The sequence below is a fragment of the Solanum tuberosum genome, unplaced genomic scaffold, assembly GCF_000226075.1.
Source record: "Solanum tuberosum cultivar DM 1-3 516 R44 unplaced genomic scaffold, SolTub_3.0 scf00251, whole genome shotgun sequence".
In the NCBI taxonomy this organism is placed as follows: Eukaryota; Viridiplantae; Streptophyta; class Magnoliopsida; order Solanales; family Solanaceae; genus Solanum; species Solanum tuberosum.
Genome location: NW_006239173.1, coordinates 6,497 through 13,352, shown reverse-complemented (window position 1 = coordinate 13,352; position 6,856 = coordinate 6,497).

Sequence of the window (6,856 nt, the reverse complement as noted above, 5' to 3'; positions counted from 1 at the left end):
TATATAAGGGACTTGAAATTGTTACAAACAAGATCACACACACTGAGAAACAAGGTGTACGACACTATTTGTTAGGTATATATATTTATTTCCAATAATATTTATATTAAATGACTACCTAGATAATTTAATAGTAGTAATTATAGATTCTAGTGGAAAATATACTTTACTATTAAAAAATTATTTATTCCAATTCTGATAAAGTTAATTTGATAACATTTTCTTAGGTGAAATTGAGTCAGATTCCGACTTAACACTTGAAGATTTTTGTTTGCAAGCTATTGTCTACATAGAAATTTTTTTGAAGACTCAACGTGAATTATTGTTGGAGGATCAAATTCGTAAATTAAAAAACTTGTGGAAGACCCTGTGTTCATGTTCAAATATAAGTATGATACTTGCTTTATTTGGATTGATGTAGAGCAATCAGTCTTGAACCGTAGAGTTGACATGAGGGTTGATCAAAAGGTCAATGCAGGTAATTTTGTAATTGTTTATGTATCAATCAAGATATAATCATGCATCTAGTTAAAAACTTTTCTTATATAATTTTCTTAAAAATATTTTTGATTATCAAATCTTTGTTCCATTAAATAAAACTCTTCTTTAAATTTATGTTGCATGCAGGGCTAGTGGATGAGGTGCGATAAATTTTCATTCCAGATGCAGATTACACCAAAGGAATTCGATGGTCCATTGGTGTCCCCAAAATGGACAGATATTTAAGAGAGAAAAAAACAAATATAGACGAAGATGATGAATTAAAGAAGATGCTTCTTCAATCATCAATTGCTAATATCAAGCGTAATATTAGTTTATTAATTTGTCACCAACTTGAAAAGATTCAACGGTCAATAAATGAGAAAATGTGGTTGATGCATCATATTATTGCTACTAACGTTTTCAAAGGAGATAGAAAAGAAGCTATTGACGAAGCATGGAGGAATACCGTTTTGCAACCATGCCTGGATATTGTGAAAATATTTCTCAAAAGTGATGATCACAGTATTATTATTGAATGAACATAAACTATCACAATATTATTATTTTGTCTCTTCAACACTTTAATTTGGACCTATTTTGTACAGTTTGTATCGCGTTACAGATATATATATGATATGACCCTTCTTTCTATATATATTATTCTTGTCTGAAAAACATTGTTATTTATAGAGCAAATATTTAAGCTTTATAAAAAATATTTATTTTAAGTTCCGATCCAAGCCCAATCCCCAAGTCCAAGTTCAAGTCCTCTATATTTAGTGTATATTAATATAAATACGTACTTACACAATTACATAAGATCATTCATAATGTCAAGGTAATAGAGTGAGAAAATAAATACCATAAATATTCGGGAAGATTCTACCCTAAAAGAATTTGAAAGAATAGAATTCTTAACTCAAAATTTAAAATTGATATATAGACAAAGAAGAGAAAATAGTAAATTTGCAATCTACCGGTAATGATCATTTAAGGAAATATATTCTACCTAATTCAATCACGGTAGATGGAAGCTTGATTCAATAAAATCTTTATCTATTATTATATGCTGCACAAGTTAATATAAATACTCGTAATTGAAATGGTTATCGATAATTGTTTCCTTCCCTCTAATGGAATTAGATTTAACACTTATGACGTGTTGTTAAATAGTCTAAGAATTGACGCATTATCACTTGAATATATTCCGTCAGAAATATTATTGAGTTGTTTTTACAATCCTTTTGTAATCGATCTTTTCGTCAATTCTGTATGTGATCTCATAACAATGTACATCTAGAAACATCATCCTAAAATTATTTAAGCTTAATCACCAAATTCAAGGTGACATATCTATATATTTTTTCAAGAACTATTCTTATCCAAAAAATAAAATAATATATATATATATATATTTATTTTTTTTATATTTTTTTTTTATATTTTTTCAATTTGGTATACCAATTAATAAGTTTATAATCACATTTTTACTATAAAAGGCATAGTTGTATGTGATCTCCTAACAATGTACATCTAATAACTTTATCCTAAAATATATTTAATAATAATTACCAAAATTCTAGTTGACATATTTATAATTTTTTCAAAAGTCATTCTTATCCTAAAAGATATCAGTAATTCTGAATATGGTATGTCAATTAATAAGTCCACAAACAGATTTTACTAAAAAACTTAAATGCAATTTCTTTCATAGCCACCATCAAGAAAAATATGTTTTTTACATAGTATATTTCATCTCAAGCAAAGTTTCTACTTATTAACTTTATATTTACAAGATGTTTTAATGTCTGACTGTATGCATGAGTGGTTTTCATGAGATTATTTACTATTGTAAACTAATTATTATTTTTATTTTATTTTATGTGTAGCTAAAATGAATACTTTCATCAATAATAACAAGTTCAACAAGAAGAAAGTGGTGTTCGTAATGGGAGCAATAGGAACGGAAAAATCCCGTCTCTTTGTTGACCTTGCCACCCATTTTCGAGGAGAAATAATCAACTCGGACAAAATGCAAGTATATAAGGGACTTATAATTGTTACAAACAAGATCACACACTGAGAAACAAGGTGTACAACACTATTTGTTAGGTATATATATTTATTTCAAACAATATTTATATCAAATGACTACCTAGATAATTTAGTAGTAGTAATTGTAGATTCTAGTGGAAAATATACTTTACTATTAAAAAATTATTTATTCCCATTGTGAGAAAGTTAATTTGATCACATTTTCTTAGGTGAAATTGATCAAGATTCCGACTTCAGAGCTGGAGATTTTTGTTTGCAAGCTATTGTCTACATAGATATTTTTTTGAAGACTCAACATGTTCCAATTATTGTTGGAGGGTCAAATTCATATATTCTAAAATTTGTGGAAGTGTCACGACCCAAAAATGGATGTGATGGTACTCGTCTTATCCCACCAAGACAAGTTAGCCTACAACCCAATCATCTAATAAAGTGCAGAAATAAAACAAAAGTCCAATAACAATTACTAATACAAATAACAAGTCAACTTAATTCAATCCCCAAAACCTGATTGTCACGTGTACAATCCACTAGTGTAAATACTAGAATTGAAATAAAATACGCAAGTCTCAAATGATGTCGTCTTTCAAGTAAAACAAAATCATAAAAATGAGTAAGAAGGTTCGTTGAGAAGACAAACAACTACCTCACAAATCTCTACAGAAAGCCTCGGAAACGAAGAGAATAGAAGGTATCATGAAGATCCTGGCTCGTAACCTACAAAAATGTAGAAGCAAGGGGTGAGTACCAAACCATACGATACGGTACTCAACAAGCAAACCTCTAAACACAAGCTAAGGGAACATAATACAAATATTCCTTACACCTTATCCGAACCTCCACAACTACAACCTGCATAAACTCTAACTGATTACATATTCTCAATAACAACTCAATATTCATCAATCACAAGTTTCACAAGGCACTCACAAGATCAGCAAAACACAAGATCAAGTTCATCAATGATAAAAATGTGCAATGCAATGAAATGCAATGTCAAGTATAGTGATGCATGTCTGACCTAATGATACACACCCGCTGTCTCTCAGTCTAGGACCCATGGGGGACATCTATCCATGCATCCATCGCAGCGTGCGATACGACCCTCGATATATAGTATCCATCTCGGCGCGCGATACGTCCCTCGAAATATAGTATCCATCGCGGCGCGAGATACGTCCCTTGAAATGGTACATCCTTTTATCACAACCATGTCTCAGAACCAATGCAAATGACATGTTCACACAAATAATGAGGAGATGACCATTTTAATATCAATGCACAATTCACAACAATACAACCGTGATACAACATCAATAATTAATCACATTACATTTTTATTACCCTTTTTCCATCATTAGAATTATTCAACATGGACAAGTCAACCCATCACCAATTCCCGTTACTCCCAAACATAAACCACAAGGAAATACACGAATTCCATACACTTAACAAGGGTTTAGAAATCCACTTGCCTCAGCCAATCAAATAATCACTCCAGGACTTGAGCCTTCCCTTTCCGTTGAGCTTCCAAATCGATGCAATCTATTCAAGTATATATTCACAATAAGATTTTGGAACTAACAACACCCACATTATTATGTGTTTAGCCTTGACCTAAAAATTCACCCAAATTTATAATCAAGTTCGTAATTCTTGATGCCAATTAACATTTCAACTATCATATTTGTCAAGTTTCAAGTCTAGGATTAACTACCAATTTTTTCAATATCATAATTCGAATGGTACTCACAAAATACCACACATCTAATATTTAATTACACATACTAATATATCAAAACTTGAATCATAATATAATAACCAAAAATATAAATTTACACCTGACTGACTTAGGAACAGTAACCGGAAGAATTGATATTTTCCTTGTTTTTGACACACTCTTTGTTCCAACCAATGATTGGCTCATTATGGCCAATCATTGGGCCACATATACCTATTCATTTAACCCCCCACACTTGCATTAAATTTCCCAAAACAGACTCACGGACCACTTTAACCACATACAGCCATTCCCCTTAATTTTCCATCCAATATTTCTATCACATAACTTTATTCTTTTATCTATCACTGCCTTCTCTAATGCCAACCACACATTTGTCCTCACCAATTTATAACCCACCAAAGTAATACAGTAACAGCGTTACTTTTTTTCCAAGAACCATTTAATTCTTAATTTATAATGTAACAATGTGAATTCTCCAATGATTAATTCTAGAAAGGACAATCATTGCCAAACCATTATTCCACTAATAGCCATCAATGGTAAAGAATTTAGGGTACCCAAAACGATACTGTGCACCTATGCAACCTACAAATTTAAGGGGCAATTCATTATTCTTTCTACCTAATATAATATTAATATATATATACATATATGCAACAATCATCTTAAACATACAGATTGAAGTTTCACTTAAGGTTACCTGAAGCGATTCGTCTCCTTCGTTCGATGCCGCTTCTATTATTCTCGTTTTTCTTCTGTGTTTTCTGACTCTTTTTTTTCCTAACTTAATTGTTTATTAAAACTGACAAAATTCACTAACTTATTTTTAATACATGGGCTTAATGGTATAAGGTCTTAAATAAATGATCACTTTAGCCCTTTAACTATCGATTAATTGAATTATCTACAATTTACCCATCAATTAATTAAATCAAGTTAAACGAATAATCAAAATTTCCAAAAATGACCTTCCGGGTCATTACAGGAAGACCTGATGTTCATGTACAAATATAAGTATGATACTTGCTTTATTTGGACTGATGTAGAGCAATCAGTCTTGAACCGTCGAGTTGACATGAGGGTTGATCAAATGGTTAATGCATGTAATTTTTGTAATTGTTTTATGTATCAATCAAGATATAATCATGCATCTAGCTAAAAACTTTTCTTATATAATTTTCCTAATAATATTTTTGGTTATCAAATCTATGTTCCACTAAATAAAACTCTTCTTTAAATTTATGTTGCATGCAGGGCTAGTGGATGTGGTGCGACAGATTTTCATTCCAGATGCAGATTATACCAAAGGAATCTGACGGTCCATTGGTGTACCCGAAATGGACAAATATTTAAGAGAAGACACAAATATAGACGAAGATGATGAATCAAAGAAGATGTTTCTTCAATCGCCAATTACTAATATCAAGCTACTCGTTTATTAATTTGCACCAACTTGACAAGATTCAACGGTTAATAAATGACAAAATGCGGTTGGTGCATCATATTATTGCTACTGACGTTTTCAAAGGAGATAGAAAAGAAGTTGTTGACGAAGCATGGAGGAATACCGTTATGCAACCATGCCTGGATATTGTGAAAATATTTCTCAAAAGTGATGATTACAATATTATTATTGAGTGAACATAAATTATCATTATCTCTATCTTGAGTTATTTTGTCTCTTCGGCACTTTAATTTGGACCTATTTTGTACAATTTGTATCGCATTATAAATATATATATATATATATAAACACACACACACACACATATATATATGATATGACCCTTCTTTCTGTATATATTATTCTTGTCTGTAAAATCATTGTTATTTATAGAGCACATATTTAAGCTTTATAAAAAAAAATTATTTTAAGTTCCGATCCAAGCCCAAGCCCCAAGTCCAAGTCTTCTATATTTAATAAATATTAATATAAATACGTACTTACACAATTACATGAGATCATTCATAATGTCAAGGTAATAGAGTGAGAAAATAAATGACCATAAATGCTCGGAAAGATTCTACCCTAAAAGAATTTGAAAGAATAGAATTCATAACTCAAAATTTAAAATTGTTACATAGACAAAGAAGAGAAAATAGTAAATTTGTAATCTATCGGTAATGATCATTTAAGGAAATATAATCTACCTAATTCAATCACGGTGATGAAAGCTTGATTCAATAAAATCTTTATCTATTATTATATGTTGCATAAGTTAATATAAATACTCGTAATTGAAATAGTTATCGATAATTGTTCCCTTCCCTCTAATGGAATTAGACTTAACACTTATGACGTGTTGTTAAATAGTGTAAGAATTGACGCATTATCACATGAACATATTCCGTCAGAAATATTATTGAGTTCTTTTAACAATCCTTTTGTAATCGACCTTTTCGTCAATTATTGTCACGCCCCGAGCTACCCCCAAGACGCGGATACGGGACCTAGGACCACAAGTGATCCCAAGCTAACCTTGCTGGCATGATCATGAGCATACTAAAGATAATAATAACTGATGCGGAAGCTAAATCATAAAGTAAGTCTGAAAAGATGGGGAATACCCATAT